This window comes from Cherax quadricarinatus, chromosome 48, assembly GCF_038502225.1.
Source record: "Cherax quadricarinatus isolate ZL_2023a chromosome 48, ASM3850222v1, whole genome shotgun sequence".
Classification (NCBI taxonomy): Eukaryota; Metazoa; Arthropoda; class Malacostraca; order Decapoda; family Parastacidae; genus Cherax; species Cherax quadricarinatus.
In genome coordinates, this window is record NC_091339.1 from 24,490,943 (window position 1) to 24,510,006 (window position 19,064).

The window sequence follows — 19,064 nt, forward strand, 5'->3', positions numbered from 1 at the left end:
GTGTAAAAAGGGGTCAACTTGGAGTCTACCTGGGTGCACCGGGGGTCAACGCCCCCGCGGCCCGATCCATGACCACGCCTCCCTGATCAACTAAACTGTCATTGCTTGCAGGACGCAATCCAACGCACGAACCACTGCTCGGCTGGACAGCTACTGACTTGAGTGATTCCTGTGTGTAAATTTGCAACTAGTCGCTGTATAGCCCTTGTGGTTTAGCGCTTCTTTTTTATTATAATAATTGGGACTAGTCCTGCTAGAATTTTCTAGGTACAAATTATGATATATCTTTACTCGCACCCCTAACTGATAAGAGGTGGTTATGTTGACTACCAGTGGGAAGAGGAAAGATTTAGTCCCTCCCCCTACATATAAGAGATTGTGGAGTATAAAAGGAGCCCTCGAACCCAGTCACAGTTATATCACAGGCAAGCCGGCTTTATGGCTACAAGGTGTAGAGCAGTGGTTCCCAAACTGGGGGTAAATTACCCCCTGGGGGTAATTTAACCATTTTTGGGGGGTAATGGAGGGGTGACAGAAAAAAAGTTATGAATTCTGAAAATCAAGAAAACAATGCGGTACCCGGTATGAGGATTATTGTTAACTTTGTCTTAGTATATAAAGTTGTAAAGTAAACCTATTATAAGTAAGTAATAAAGTTAAACCAAATAACAATAAACATCAAAAACTAATATACAGTATTAGAAAAGAAGAAATATATAGCTAAGTGTGTGGAAACCCAAAAGTATTTTGACAAGTATGCTTCAGGACAAAAGTCACTCAGTAGCCCAGATCGACCTGTCCAGTATGCGTCACTCACTTCCTGAGGCTGCCTCTATTTCACACTCAGTTTATCTGTGAGCATCAGCCGAGGTAGACATAAGCTGGTATGTATGTGTACTGCCCTGTGCAGTATATAGTTAGTATTTACCCACTGTTACTGTGAATTTGTAGCTATTATTAATTTTATATATAATGTATGTGTGGTTCTTACGTTTTCAATGGTTTTGCTGTAGAGGAAAGAGGAAGAGCCTTCCGCTATAATATCCTAATTTCAATTATCTAGCGCTTGTTTTTGTACACAATCATCATACCTTCTAATCATTCACTGTCTCTTCCCTTCTACATTTATCCAATGATTCTCCTCCCTCCTTCATTCTCGATAATCTTTTCCACACCTTCTGCTATAACCCCTACTACACCTCCTACCATAACCCCCTCTCATAGCTTCCCCTCAACATCTACTCCACAATTCCCCTCACTCTCACATCAGCGTGTCAGTTTCCTCTCAGAACAGCCAAGCATGAAATAACAGAATCCGTGCGTACTGATGAGTCCCCTCTCTCTCCTGCCCTCACGCTACACAATGGCCTAAGCTCGCAAACTTGGGGAAAAAAAGGAAAAAAAAAGTTTCTAAAAAAAGGAGAAAGCCTTGTGTCTTAGGAGCATAAGGGTCATTTTTAACCGGTATAGTGTCATTATTTGGATAGTGAGACAAGGGGAGGCGAGGGGTTAAGTCTATAACAGTGAAAAGGGGAAGTATGTGAGGGAAAAAAATGATCTGTGCCTAGGAAAACTGTGTAGGAGTGAGAAGGGGAGGGATGGGGGGTAATCTGTAATGGTACAACGCATCCTCTAACTTAAACGGCGCACGTCAGGATACCAACGAACTAACGAAGAACGACATGCACCTGTACCCTGTTCCAGGGTGCTCTTTTTTACCTCACAGCCCGGCCCGAGGCCTGGCTTCCTAGGTGGCTGTCTGGTCAACCAGGCTGTTTCTACTAGCACCACGCAGACATCAACCTGGCATTGAACCAGCGCTTGTAGCAGGAAAAGACGTTCAGCTCCTTGATTTTTTTTTTTCGGCAGTGTTTCTGATATCTGCTGGTTATACGATGACAAGTCTTGGACCACACATGCTGATCCAGTGTTATGTGACTGTATTCAAGGTCCTTTACTCTTCACTAGTTTGACGCCACACGTTACTTTCATATCAGCAAGTTAAGCCACTCGTCTATGTTGTTACTGTCGACTAACTAATCGCAAAAACACATTAGTTTTCGTTAATCTAACCTGGCCGCAAATAAAGAGTATTAAAGTTTAGGCGTTATATAGATCGGGCAGAAATAAAAAAAAGTAGAATAAAAACATAAGAAATTTGGTATTTTCGATCTAAAAATAATGGATTTTTTTGGCCAAAATATTTTAACTTTAGTGGAAAACAGGAAATTATACGAAAAATTGTAAATGATCTGCAATGCTCGAAAAAAAAAACCGTTCTATCTGGAAGAGAAGGTGCACAGCGAGGACACTAAAGTCTGTGGGAAGGAAGACACAACACCATTAAGGAAATCTTGGTTAATTTAATGAGGAACGTCTAAACTCATTGAATTTATAGCCTTTTCTTTTGTGTTTATTTCCCAGCATATGTATCAGTACACAACTACAATGACACATGCATAGTCAGATAAAAAGAACTTATACCCTCTCTTGTCTACCATAACGGCATGGTAAATTATTCATTCATTCTCAACCAATGTCAACCTTAATCACACCTCGACCAACCTTAATCACACCTCGACCAATCTGAGCTTCAATCAATCACAGCCACGATCTAAATATTTCCTGCAATGTTATTAACGAAACCGCAAGAAAAATGACAAGTTGGATAAATAAAACCTTCAAAACAAGCGATGCCAAGCCAGTGATGATACTCTCCAGATCACTCGTTCTCTCTGTGTACTAACGGCTCCCTTCAAGGCAGGCGAAATTGCTGAGCTGGAGAATGTGCATAGAGCCTTCAGTCAAGCATCAAAATTACTGGGAGCGCTTGAAATCCCTAGAACTGTACTCCTTAAACGTAGGCGAGACACCTGAAAAATAATCGAGGGTTTGGTCCCAAATCTGCACACTGAAATAACTATTTTTGAATACAAAACGGTGTAAAATACCTCCCATGCAAAGCAGGTGACGATGAGTATACAGAGAACTCAATAAGTGTTAAGGGATCACGACTCTTCAACACCCCTCCCTTCATGAATAAGGGGGATCACCAACAAACCCCTCGCTATCTTTCAAGAGTTAACACGACAGATTCATTAGAACAGTTCCTGATAAACCGGACTGATACGTTGGTAGACCTGGTCTGGGATTGGGCCGTATGGACACTGACCTCCGGGAGCGACTTAGGTAAACTCCAGGTTTAAACATTTTCTCTCGTGCGTCCTATGCACGGTAAGAGTCAGTATGAAGATAAAAGAGAGTATCGGCGGTCAGCAGAAAAACAAAAAGGTCGAGTCTCCCTTGTCTGAGTGGCCCAGTCTCCTTCATGTGACAAGTTCACTGTTCCTTGTCTGTGTGGTTGTCTCCACCCACCACCTGCCTTCACTAAACCCTAGAATAACCTATATCAAACTAACAACTGGTGCCTTTATCTGATACAATTTCAAGATTCTTATCATGAAAAATAATTGTGTAAATGGATAACTGTTTGTGTTATTCCCATAAGAGAGCGAACCTTTCATGAACGATAGTATGTGGTTGTTGCCCCAAGGTTACTCATATGTTTTAGTTAATAAATATCTAATGTAATGGTTATAATTATAACCACAAGGGGTGGAGGTGTAAGCCAGAGGAAGGCCTCGGTCAGATGACCAGAAGCCCCAGTTGTGGGTCATCATATGACTAAGACCCGCGTCAGGAAACACTTGTCCTGTTTCCTGATAAGCCTAACTGAACCTAACCTAACCTTCAGTTTGTCGAATGTCTTCCAACCTCTCTCTTTTCTCTTTGTTCAATCTTCACACCTTTTCCTATGTTCTCAATCTTCTCACCTGTTCCTATAATGTTCTCACGCTATCCCTAATCTGTTTTTCCCCCTCGCCTCGATCACCCGTTAGGCGTCCCTCGTCACTGCTGTGAGGGAGGCCTAGTCTCCTGTGTTTTTCTCATATATATAATATATATATATATATATATATATATATATATATATATATATATATATATATATATATATATATATATATATATATATATATATATATATATATATGTATATATATATATGTATATATATATATATATATATATATATATATATATATATATATATATATATATATATATGTATATATATATATATATATATATATATATATATATATATATATATATATATATATATATATATATATATATATATATATATATATATATATATATATATATATATATATATATATATATATATATATATATATATATATATATATATATGTATGTAACGGTTACCCTTAGAGTAACCGTGGCCAGTGACACCTACGCTACTCTGAGACCTCTCTCCCTGCTTTGGTTGCTCCCTTGCAACATTGCACAGCTCCTGATGACGCACTGAGTAGTACTTGAGTTAAAGATTTCCTCTCTCCCCCCGTGGATTGTCCTGCATAGTTAAGATCGCTCGTCTGCGCTTGTTTGCACACACACACACACACACACACACACACACACATATATATATATATATATATATATATATATATATATATATATATATATATATATATATATATATATATCAATGCACCACGCAGAAATAGGCGGGTATATACAGAGACGATCGCAGTCAGCAGGATTCGCAGGGAGGCAGGCAAGGTTCCCCAAGTGACGTTCTAGATCACCCGGCCACTGATGCCTCAAAAGCTGGGCAGCCTTGTTTACAAGCCCTATTATATACACACACATATGTACTCTACATTTCCTCGACATACACTTTAATGTTACCTGCTGATTTCCTATTACATAGATCATGGCCGCAACCTAGTGCTGACTCAGGCCAGACCTCCTGGTTGACAGCCTGTTTCAGTACCCACCGGCGCTCAACAATCCAAGGATCTCATTTTCCTTACAATTACTGGGATCATTTTATTACTATTCCCTTGACTTATGGTCTCACCCCCTTTATTCATGATTACCCTCTCAGCCCTCCGTCATCTCCCTTCCCCCAGTGATCCCTCACACACATACACACACGCCCCTAGTCATTCCGGGCCCCCCATATGGCTGATCTGGCCCCAGGGAACTTCTAACGTGAACCGGGTGATAGGCTGTTGTATGGTTGATCCTGAAAAATGAGGCCAAATGGCTTCTCCCCTCCATGAATTCCACCGGGGTGTATTTTATAGTCATTTCCTTCACTTGTTGCTGAATTTTTGGACAATGTTTTGTTGCAGGCGTATGTATAATCTGCCCGGTTATGTGCTCTTGTTTTTTTATTATTTTCCTATAACAATTATGTTTCATTGTTATTTGTACTCGTGTTGAGCGAGGAGAGTTTATTGTGTCAACAAATTGCTTTACGTTTCTATTTCTGGTTTAATAATGAATTATATTTAAAAACCCAAGAGAAAGAATTACTCACTTTACGAAATAAAAACAAAATGAAATTGCATTTTCTTTCATTCGACGCCTTGAGAATTTATTAAGGACGAGGTAGAGTTAGTTAGTTGTAGTGTTATGGTGTTAAGTTAGATAAGCCTTGGTAGAGGATTTAGGTCGCCATAGAATTAGTTAGGTGTAGAACCCATGATCTATATATGCGTCATTAAGGCTGCAATACACACGTTCAAGAACGATTTTATCTCTAAAATATGGCTTACTGTACATAGTGTACATTCAGTCACACACATGGGACAGAAGCTGTGATTCGACCCCTGCAACGACATATAGGTAAGTATATACACGGGCCAGGAGCTGTGAATCGACCCCTGCAACCACATACAGATGAGAGTGAGCACGCGCGCACGCACGCACACGCACAATCAAAATTCCGATGGAATTTTGATGAACTGGAGAGAGGAGACAGCGGAGAAGAAGGCGATTACATAGCGGGAACACTTCACTCTGGAGGTCCCAAGGTGGTAATTGCAGTGATGTATAACCCACCACAGAACAGCAGGACGCCAAGGCAAGAGTATGACGAGAGGAATAGAACGATGGTTGACACACTGGCTGCAGTGGCCAGAAGAGCTCATGCATGCAGGGCAAAGCTCCTGATCATGGGCGATTTTAACCACAAGGAGATCGATTGGGAGAACTTGGAGCCACATGGGGGCCAAGACACATGGAGGGCTAAGATGATGGAGGTGGTACTGGAAAATTTCATGTACCAACACGTAAGGGACACTACAAGAGAGAGAGGAGAGGATGAACCAGCAAGACTGGACCAAGTATTCACCTTGAGTAGTGCAGATATTGAGGACATCACATATGAAAGACCCCTTGGGGCCAGCGATCATGTGGTTTTTAGCTTCGAATACACAGTAGAGCTACAAGTGGAGGGGGAAGCAGGAAGGCCAGGACGAATGAAGCCAAACTACAAGAAAGGGAACTACACGGGAATGGGGAACTTCCTGAACGGGGTTCAGTGGGACAGACAACTGGCAGGGAAGCCAGTTAATGAGATGATGGAATATGTAGCAACAATGTGCAAGGAGGCTGAGGAGAGGTTTGTACACTATCACTGTATTACCTAATCATATATACACTAACAAACACACCTCTTCTTTATCGGGTCACTCTGCCTCGATGGGAGATTGCCGCCGTGCTAAAAAACAGACACACATCTCGGTCTACAGGATACTTCAACAATTCCTTCTGTATACGTACCGAGATGCACACCTCTCACTGAATATATAGAGATACACATCTCCCGGTGTATATGAACTGGGGAGGAGAGAGAGACAGAGAGAGAGAACAGCTCTTGACGAAATCCACCACTCATGACTCCACACACCTTGACAACACCTGCAGCAGTTAATTAGCACCCAATCCTCCACCACCTCACCTGCCACGGCGACACACCTCACCTCGACAGGATTTATATACTACACATATATATAGTATATGTCGTGCCGAATATGTAAAACTTGCAATTCTGGCTTAAATAACAAAGCTCTTCTTGTCGAATAAGGCAAGCGAAAATTTGTGTATACAATAATTTCGCAAAAATCATTCTGTACCTAAAGAAAAAAAAAATTCCATTGTGTTTGTTTATTATTAAATTATTGTAAACTTATCTAAAATATATTTAGCTGGATTAAGCTAAATTAAATTGCGCTTGTTATAATAAGGTTAGGTAAGTTTTCTAAGGTTCTTTTGGTGCAAAATTATTAATTTTTACATTAACATAAATTAAAAAAAATATGTTTAAACGTATAAAAGAAAATTTTAGAAAGGACTTAATATTAAATGAGTTCATTTCTTAATGCATATACCGTGAAACCTTCCCGTAATTCATATTTAAGATATTAAAGCATCCTAGATTTTAGCGTCTAACAGGTGAACTGCTGCCTTAACGATCCTCTTGCAGCGGGTAAAACTTAAACCAAACAAATTTCCTCCTCCTCTAGTCTTCCCCCATCTCCCAACCCATCTGCGCCTGTTGTAAACGTTGCAATAAGCACGCTGACGTGTTCGACACAGTAAAGCTGTTCACTGTATATATTTTGCAGTATTCCCAGAGCAATGTGTATATTTCGACACCCAATACCATTAAAATTCATGTGCAATAAAGTTCGGACAAATAAAGACACGAGTTGTTTTATAATATTTGCTAATAAAATAAAAGAGCACTGCAGCTGAAAGAAGAGCTGCACAACCCATTCGGCTTTAGCGTTTTCTTGCGAATATAATAATGCAACAGCAGAGCTTCAGTGTTGAAATACGTTAATTTGAACGAAGGGTAATCCGACATAGAAAGACAAAAATGTCGCCTCGCGAATATCTATTCAATAGACTCATCAAAAATCAATAGATTAGTGTAAGTCTTTTTTTGAGTGAGTGATCCTGGTAGAGAGCAGCAACAGAAGCAGCAGCAGCAGCAGCAGCAGCAGTTGCTGGAGTTAATTAGAGCATCAATAACTGAGTGTGGCGGTAGAGACGACACAGCCATCTAGTACTGCTGCTGCTTGTATGAATCTCCTAGGTTTACCTAGCTTAGAGTGGAAAGGTGTTGACAACATTACTAGTGTCTAGCACATCCTCTCTCACTGCTACTGACCCAGCACACACTTCTACTGAACCAGCACATACACACTGCTACTGACCCAGCACATACACACTGCTACTGAACCAGCACATACACACTGCTACTGACCCAGCACATACACACTGCTACTGAACCAGCACATACACACTGCTACTGACCCAGCACACACACACAGTGCTACTGACCCAGCACACACACACAGTGCTACTGACCCAGCACACACACACAGTGCTACTGACCCAGCACACACACAGTGCTACTGACCCAGCACACACACACAGTGCTACTGACCCAGCACACACACACAGTGCTACTGACCCAGCACACACACACAGTGCTACTGACCCAGCACACACACACAGTGCTACTGACCCAGCACACACATACACTGCTACTGACACAGCACACACATACACTGCTACTGACCAAGCACACACTGCTACTGACCCAACACATACACTGCTACTGAACCAACACATACACACTGCTACTGACCCAGCACATACACACTGCTACTGAACAAGCACATACACACTGCTACTGACCCAGCACACACACACACTGCTACTGACCCAGCACACACACAGTGCTACTGACCCAGCACACACATACACTGCTACTGACCAAGCACACACTGCTACTGACTCAGCACATACACACACTGCTACTGAACCAGCACATACACACTGCTACTGACCAAGCACACACACATACACTGCTACTGACCAAGCACATACACATTGCTACTGACCCAGCACACACACACACTGCTACTGACCAAGCACATATATACACTGCTAGTGACCCAGCACACACACACTCACTGCTACTGACCCAGCACACACACACACTGCTACTGACCCAGCACACACACACTGCTACTGACCCAGCACACACACACACTGCTACTGACCCAGCACACACACACACACACTGCTACTGACCAAGCACATATATACACTGCTAGTGACTCAGCACACACATACACTGCTACTGACCCAGCACACACACATACACTGCTACTGACCCAGCACACACACACACTGCTACTGACCCAGCACACACACACACTGCTACTGACCCAGCACACACACACACACACTGCTACTGACCCAGCACACACACACACTGCTACTGACCAAGCACATATATACCCTGCTAGTGACCCAGCACACACACACTCACTGCTACTGACCCAGCACACACACACACTGCTACTGACCCAGCACACACACACTGCTACTGACCCAGCACACACACACACTGCTACTGACCCAGCACACACACACACACACTGCTACTGACCAAGCACATATATACACTGCTAGTGACTCAGCACACACATACACTGCTACTGACCCAGCACACACACATACACTGCTACTGACCCAGCACACACACACACTGCTACTGACCCAGCACACACACACACTGCTACTGACCCAGCACACACACACACACACTGCTACTGACCCAGCACACACACACACACACACACACACACTGCTACTGACCCAGCACACACACACACACACACTGCTACTGACCCAGCACACACACACACACACTGCTACTGACCCAGCACACATACACACACACTGCTACTGACCCAGCACACACACACACTGCTACTGACCCAGCACACACACACACTGCTACTGACCCAGCACACACACACACACACTGGGACCGGACAACATCTCCCCATGGGTCCTTAGAGAAGGAGCAGAGATGCTGTGCGTGCCTCTAACCACAATCTTCAACACATCCCTTGAAACTGGGCAACTACCTGAGAAATGGAAGACAGCTAATGTAGTCCCCATATTTAAGAAAGGAAACAGAAACGAGGCGCTAAACTACAGACCTGTGTCTCTGACATGTATTGTGTGCAAAGTCATGGAGAAGATTATCAGGAGGAGAGTGGTCGAACACCTGGAAAGGAACAAGATTATAAATGAAAACCAGCATGGGTTCATGGAAGGCAAATCTTGTATCACAAACCTCCTGGAGTTTTATGACAAGGTAACAGAAGTAAGACACGAGAGAGAGGGGTGGGTAGATTGCGTTTTCCTAGACTGCAGGAAGGCCTTTGACACAGTTCCCCACAAGAGATTAGTGCAGAAGCTGGAGGATCAGGCGCACGTAAAAGGGAGGGCACTGCAATGGATAAGGGAATACCTGACAGGGAGGCAGCAACGAGTCATGGTACGTGAAGAGGTATCACAGTGGGCACCTGTTACGAGCGGGGTCCCACAGGGGTCAGTTCTAGGACCAGTGCTATTTTTGATATATGTGAACGACATGATGGAAGGAATAGACTCTGAAGTGTCCCTGTTCGCAGATGACGTGAAGTTGATGAGAAGAATTAAATTGGACGAGGATGAGGCAGGACTGCAAAGAGACCTGGACAGGCTGGACATGTGGTCCAGCAACTGGCTTCTCGAATTCAATCCAGCCAAATGCAAAGTCATGAAGATTGGGGAGGGGCAAAGAAGACCGCAGACAGAGTATAGGCTAGGTGGACAAAGGCTACAGACCTCACTCAGGGAGAAAGACCTTGGGGTGACCATAGCACCGAGCACATCACCGGAGGCACACATCAACCAAATAACCGCTGCAGCATACGGGCGCCTGGCAAACCTGAGAATAGCGTTCCGATACCTTAATAAGGAATCGTTTAAGACACTGTACACTGTGTATGTTAGGCCCATACTGGAGTATGCAGCACCAGTCTGGAACCCACACCTGGTCAAGCACGTCAAGAAGTTAGAGAAAGTACAAAGGTTTGCAACAAGGCTAGTCCCAGAGCTCAAGGGAATGTCGTACGAGGAAAGGTTAAGGGAAATCGGACTGACGACATTGGAGGACAGAAGGGTCAGGGGAGACATGATAACGACATACAAGATACTGCGGGGAATAGACAAGGTGGACAGAGATAGGATGTTCCAGAGAGGGGACACAGGGACAAGGGGTCACAACTGGAAGCTGAAGACTCAGACGAGTCACAGGGACGTTAGGAAGTATTTCTTCAGTCATAGAGTTGTCGGCAAGTGGAATAGCCTAGCAAGTGAAGTAGTGGAGGCAGGAACCATACATAGTTTTAAGAAGAGGTATGACAAAGCTCAGGAAGCAGAGAGAGGATCCAGTAGCGATCAGTGAAGAGGCGGGGCCAGGAGCTGAGTCTCGACCCCTGCAACCACAATTAGGTGAGTACTACTACTGACCCAGCACACACACACACACACTGCTACTGACCCAGCACACACACACACTGCTACTGACCCAGCACACACACTGCTACTGACCCAGCACACACACACACACACACTGCTACTGACCCAGCACACACACTGCTACTGACCCAGCACACACACACACACACTGCTACTGACCCAGCGCACACACACACTGCTACTGACCCAGCACACACACACACTGCTACTGACCCAGCACACACACACACACTGCTACTGACCCAGCACACTAACCCAGGGGGACACAGTAACGGGGTCAAGCAGGTCTTCATAAAACAACATTACAGTTATTGCTACAGTTCCCTGGGGCGGCCCACACCCGCTACGCATAAATCAAGTTAGGTCGCTTCATTTCTATGCGTTATGTCCTATTGCGTGCCAGCGTGCGTAGGCTCATGCGCAGATTATGCACCAGCACTCGTGCGCAGTCTGATGTTGTGAATACGCACTAGCATCGTGCGTAAACTGATACTGTTTTATACACTGACACCATGCGTTGTATTGTGAGTAAACTGATGTATTAGGCACTGGCACCGTGCGTAGGCTGTAGTGTACACACTGGCAGCTACTCACAGGATTTTTATGATGAGTGATATAGAGTGATTTTAGATGGGAAAGGGAAGCTCTGCTGTGGGGAGGGAAGAAATGAGAGCTTTGCAGTGGGAAGAGAGGAAAGGGGAGGGGAAAGGGATGGAGAGCTTTGGGGTGGGAAGAAAGAAGAGCTTGCAGCGGAGAGGAAGGAAGGGAAGGAAGAAGAGCTTTATGGTGGGGAGGAAAAGAAGGATAGCTTTGCGGTGAGAAGGGGGGAGTGAACGAGAGCTCTGCTATGAGGAGAAAGGGAGGAGGGGAAGGGGTGTAAGACATCTGTTAACCACCGTCAGGAATCAGGTCACACGATGAGTGATGACCTGATATACCTTACCTTTACCTCTGGATCACGGAAAACACACACACACATACACACACACAAATGGCTGGATGCTAAGTCCTGTTGTCCCATTACAATGAAAAGAAAGACACAAGGATCGACGACCCAAATGATTTCTTCATGAATGAGCCTCAAAACTCCATAAATGTATGCCAGATTTCCGACATTACCCTAACTCCGATAGATTTCGAAAAAGCCATTGACAACATGCCTATGCACTCAGCCCCAGGCCCAGACTCGTGGAACTCTGTTTTCATTAAGAACTGCAAGAAACCCCTCTCGCGTGCCCTAAGTACACTATGGAGGAGGAGCTTGGACATGGGTGAAATTCCACAGTCACTTAAAACAACGGATATAGCCCCACTCCATAAAGGTGGCAGCAAAGCATTAGCTAAAAACTATAGACCAATAGCTCTGACGTCCCACATCATAAAAATCTTTGAAAGAGTGCTAAGAAGCAGGATTGCAAATCACCTGGATTCCCAAAATCTGCACAATCCAGGGCAACATGGGTTCAGGGCAGGTCGCTCCTGCCTCTCACAACTACTGGATCACTATGACATGGCCTTGGATGCACTGGAAGAAAATCAGAATGCAGATGTAATATACACAGACTTTGCAAAAGCATTTGACAAATGCGATCACGGCGTAATAGCCCATAAAATACGTGCTAAAGGAATAACTGGGAAAGTGGGGAGATGGATCTTCAACTTCCTAACAAATCGAACACAAAGAGTAGTGGTCAACAGAGTTAAATCGGAGGCTGCCATAGTGAAGAGCTCTGTTCCACAAGGCACAGTACTCGCCCCCATCTTATTCCTTATCCTCATATCAGACATAAACAGAGATATACACCACAGCACCGTATCATCCTTTGCGGATGATACTAGGATGTGCATGAGGCTGTCATCTGCTGAGGACGCGGTTAACCTCCAAGAAGATATAAACAAAGTTTTCCAGTGGGCAACGGTAAACAATATGATGTTCAATGAGGACAAATTCCAACTACTCCGTTATGGAAAACTGGAGGAGATAATAACTAGAACAGAGTATACTACTGACTCCGGCCATACAATAGAGCGGAAAAATAATGTAAGGGACCTGGGAGTAGTAATGTCTGAGGATCTCACTTTCAAGGATCACAACAGTGCCACGATCGCACGTGCAAAGAAAATGATAGGATGGATAATGAGAACTTTCAAAACGAGAGATGCCAAGCCCATGATGATCCTTTTCAAATCACTTGTTCTCTCTAGGCTGGAATACTGCTGTACATTAACATCTCCATACAAAGCAGGTGAAATCGCAGATCTAGAGAGTGTACAGAGATCCTTTACTGCACGTATAAGTTCTGTCAAGCACCTTAACTACTGGGAACGCTTGGAAGCACTTGACTTGTACTCGTTGGAACGCAGGAGGGAGAGATATATCATAATCTACACTTGGAAAATCTTGGAAGGAATGGTCCCAAATCTGCACACAGAAATCACTCCCTACGAAAGTAAAAGACTGGGCAGGCGATGCAAAATGCCGCCAATAAAAAGTAGGGGCGCCATTGGTACACTAAGAGAAAACACCATAAGTGTCCGGGGCCCAAAACTGTTCAACAGCCTCCCATCAAGCATTAGGGGAATTGCCAATAAACCCCTGGCTGCCTTCAAGAGAGAGCTGGACAGATACCTAAAGTCGGTGCCGGATCAGCCGGGCTGTGGCTCGTACGTTGGACTGCGTGCGGCCAGCAGTAACAGCCTAGTTGATCAGGCCCTGATCCATCGGGAGGCCTGGTCATGGACCTCGCCGCGGGGGCGTTGATCCCCGGAATAACCTCCAGGTAACCTCCAGGTAACAAGCTTCGGCTGAGACAATATTTCGCCATGTCGAGTTATATATCAAGCCCCAACCTGATAAAGCTCTACACAGAGCGAAACGTTGTCTGTAACACATGTCTGTCTTCTTACAAAGCACAAATGGTATTCCTGTGCCCTGCAGCAGTCCTACCTTCTTCACACTCTTTCCTTGTATTGTATACCTGCAGTCTACCTGTATCTTAGTCTGTCACCGCTAGATATCCTTAAAATTTGACAACCGGCAAGAATCATTTGCAATTTAACCAGAAGGGGAAGGGGGGAGGGAGGGCGGTTAAGAAATGCGTGTGCTGGGGTGTAAGGATGGGGGAGGGAGGGGAGGTGAAGACGACAACTACTGTCATAAACAAGAGTGCCTTTAATATTAAAGCCATTATTCCACGAGGACATTCACACTCCAGATAAAATGCCGACGCTCTACTCTGCTGCTAATATCACCTAGCGCAGGAAAATAACCTGTTATTTTATCACCCCGAGGGGAAGAGGGCAGTGAGAAAGAATTAATCATGAAGAGAACTATCTGCTGTCATTTTGTATCTTATTTATTTACCTACTTGTCTATCGATCGAGAGAGTGAGAATTGAAAAGATGAAGATGCTGAGAACTATTTGCTTCTATCATTCTATATCTATCTATCGAGAAAGAGATACACAAATATAGATAGAAAGAATTTCATATAAAAAGGCCTAGGAGATCTGCTGAGAACTATATGCTATCATCCTGTATCTATCTACCTAGAGAGAGAGCACATCCCTTCACATCACCTGGAATATTTGCTGATAATGTAGTGCTGGTAATTACGATATAACCATACCGCATGTGTAAGCATATGCGCATGTGTCCTTGTGCGTGTATCCATATGAGAGTATACGTGAAAGTGTGTCCATCTACCTGTATACGTGTACATGTGCGTGTACACGTGAATGTATATAGCATCCCTGGGTCACGTAAGTGTACACGCTAATTATCCCTCATAATGGCATTCATGAATTATCTCTGAAAGTTTTCATTTATGGTGTAATGAGCGAGACGTGTTCGTGCAGTGTATGGATGTGCAGTGAGGGGTGTACTGTATGGACGTATGGGTGGGGATGGGGGTGAGCGCTAAGCGCGGGCGTATTTGCATATATATATATATATATATATATATATATATATATATATATATATATATATATATATATATATATATATATATATATATATACTGAACTGCACTCCTCAGAATGTAGGTGAGAGATACATCATAATCCACACCTGGTATATACCGGAGGGATTGGTCCCACACTTGCTTACCGAAATAACTGCATATGAATACAAGAGGCTTGGCAGACTGTGCAGGATACCTTCAATGAACAGTAGGGGAAACATTGAGTGCATAAATTCCTCAAACCGATTCCTGGTCAGCTGGGTTGTGGTACTTAAGTTGGATTACGGGTGGCGGGCACTAACAGCCTGATCTATGAAGCTAGCAACGAGAAGCCCTGGTCTGGGACGGGGCTGCGGGGGGCTGTGACCTCCGGAAGCGACAGCGGGAACTGTGGTAGTGTAGTCAATAAGACTTGTCTGGGCTTGCTTTTACGCATATACCCTAATACCATCCCAGGGACGAGGACGAACTGGTGAAGCTGACGACGCATGAGAGAAGACACACGAGCCAGAGACAAAACGTGAGCCAGACAGACGACGCATAAGTCAGAGACAACGCATAAGACAGAGACGACACATGAGCCAGAGATATATGTGGAAGTATTTCTTCTCTCAAAGTGCTTGAAAATTCGAATGAGTTGAATCGGGAAGTGGCGCACAGCCAATGCGTAGCTTCAGGAACAGGTATAAAGCGCATTCAGAAACCAGTAATGCCGATCAATGTAGTCTAGAAGTCGGTGCCAGAAATGGTGACCAGACACCCTGCAAATTATTATTATTATTAGCTGTAACCCGAAATTCTGCAAATTATTAGTAGTAGTAGTTGTGACCAAATAGTGTAAATTATTTTTATTATCATTATTGATATTACCTATTAATACATTCATGGAGAAACGGTAAATCCGCAGGGAACATGGAACATCTGGTGAATTGGAGGTAATCTAGTTTGGCCAGAGGAAGCGAAATGCTAGCTTCAATTCTCTGACATCAAGCATCAAGAACCCTCCCCAGCACCACTGTACCTCCCCCAGCACCACTGTACCTCACCCAGCACCACTGTACTTCACCCAGCACAACTGTACCTCCCCAGCACCACTGTACCACCCGCATCACTGTACATCCCCCAGCACCTCCCCCAGGATCACTGTACCTCCCCCAGCATCACTACACCTCCCCAGCACCCCATCACTGCACCTCCCCAGCACCCCATCACTGCACCTCCCCAGCACTCTCATCACTGCACCTCCCCAGCACTCTCATCACTGCACCTCCCCAGCACTCTCATCACTGCACCTCCCCAGCACTCTCATCACTGCACCTCCCCAGCCCCCAGAACACTCCAGCCTTCCCCTTCTCCGTGATTAACTCTACAACAAATTGCTCGATTATTGGTAATTCTGACGATAAATAAGCCTCGCGTCCGGCAGATGAGCGGCACAAAAATCAGGATGAATCAAAATTTACCGCACGGGATGGGTGGAGTTTCCTCCAGGTTATAAAACCTGCTGCCCACCTCCACCACAAGGACGGGGGGGGGGGGTAATATACACGCACCAAAGGTAAATACTGCCGCGGTTCATTCACGCCGAAAAACTGTGCACATATTTTTTTCGGGTTTCTCAATCCGTGGCTGGCAAATGGCCCTTCCAATCATGATGCTTCCCTGTACTTTGTTCTCTTATTCTACCAGAAGGTCCTCTCTCTTTCTCTTACTGTCTATCTGTCTGTCTCTTTGTCTCTTTCTGTAAGTCTCACAGTATGTCTGTCTATCTGTATGTTTTTATGTATGCCCTGTCTCTTTACTGTTGTCTGTCTCTGCCTTCTGTCTGTCTCTCCTAAATAATCAACACCACTAACGGTATCTCTATATACTACAGTGACCTTTATTTAACATCCAACACTACACTATTCCCATGATTTCAATCTAAGAACTAGGCGTCAGGTTCGCTCACAAGCAAGCAACCATTATTACACTAATATAGATCACGTTTTCTCTACGGCAAAACCACCCAAGGCGGAAACAATATCCGGTAATTGTTAACCCACTTCCTGCGGCACGCTGGCAGCAACAGACTGGCTAGCACAGCAGACGCAGACGAAGTCTGGCCCCGGGCTGGGACTGCTGTGTGCAAACTCTGGAAATCGTTCACAGGCAAACCACAGGTACGGGTTTAATTTTTATATATATAAAAATATCCTGGATCAAGTGAAAATGTAAATGAGTTGAAAAGTACCATCCATCGCTGCATGCATTATTGAGTTAGTTTTCACTCTTGCAGCCATATTATATTATAGCACAAACTGTGTTAACTTTGACAGGAAAGTTTAAAAATAATTTAGCTTCCGGTGATATCAAACAGGGGAGTCGCTCACTCTGTTTATTTTCAATTAATATTATAACAAATCCTCCTCCCTCACTCACACAGGTGACAGATCCAGTCAACCATTCAACGTCAACCATATTGACTAGACCTTCTTGTATATGAACGCAAATATAAAGTTCTAAACTGGATTATTCATAGTTTTACAAGGCAGTTTAACAAACGTGGTAACACTAATAGAGTGTTGGGAACTAGAGAAAGGCTTCAAGATATGTTAGTAGGTCTCTTTAAGAAAGACAGACTAGGGAATTCAAGAGAGAGAAAGAGAGAGAGAGAGACGGGGGGGGGGGGGGAGAGAAAGCTGACTATGTAGCTTACCTGGAGGTTATTCCGGGGATCAACGCCCCCGCGGCCCGGTCCACGACCAGGCCTCCCGATGGATCAGGGCCTGATCAACTAGGCTGTTACTGCTGGCCGCACGCAGTCCGACGTACGAGCCACAGCCCGGCTGATCAGGCACCGACTTTAGGTATCTGTCCAGCTCTCTCTTGAAGACTGCCAGGGGTTTATTGGCAATTCCCCTAATGCTTGATGGGAGGCTGTTGAACAGTTTTGGGCCCCGGACACTTATGGTGTTTTCTCTTAGTGTACCAATGGCGCCCCTACTTTTTATTGGCGGCATTTTGCATCGCCTGCCCAGTCTTTTACTTTCGTAGGGAGTGATTTCTGTGTGCAGATTTGGGACCATTCCTTCCAAGATTTTCCAAGTGTAGATTATGATATATCTCTCCCTCCTGCGTTCCAACGAGTACAAGTCAAGTGCTTCCAAGCGTTCCCAGTAGTTAAGGTGCTTGACAGAACTTATACGTGCAGTAAAGGATCTCTGTACACTCTCTAGATCTGCGATTTCACCTGCTTTGTATGGAGATGTTAATGTACAGCAGTATTCCAGCCTAGAGAGAACAAGTGATTTGAAAAGGATCATCATGGGCTTGGCATCTCTCGTTTTGAAAGTTCTCATTATCCATCCTATCATTTTCTTTGCACGTGCGATCGTGGCACTGTTGTGATCCTTGAAAGTGAGATCCTCAGACATTACTACTCCCAGGTCCCTTACATTATTTTTCCGCTCTATTGTATGGCCGGAGTCAGTAGTATACTCTGTTCTAGTTATTATCTCCTCCAGTTTTCCATAGCTTAGGCCAATAGGCGACTTAGACCTACCTAGCATGGGCCAGTAGGCCTGCTGCAGTGCTCCTTCTTTCTTATGTTGTTTTGTAAGAGATGTTCAAGTAGAAAGGAAGGGGTTAAAAATAAACAAGTCGGAAATCATTACTTGTATTCTTACCAAGAGTAACTAGGTAAAATCTGCCCTATATAAGAGGACAATATTGGGTACTCACTACAGCGAAGCCTCAGCATCTTACTCTCCTACATACAGCTTAAGGATGCTTGATAAATACAATACCCAGAGACGTTTCGCTCAAGAAAAGCATTATC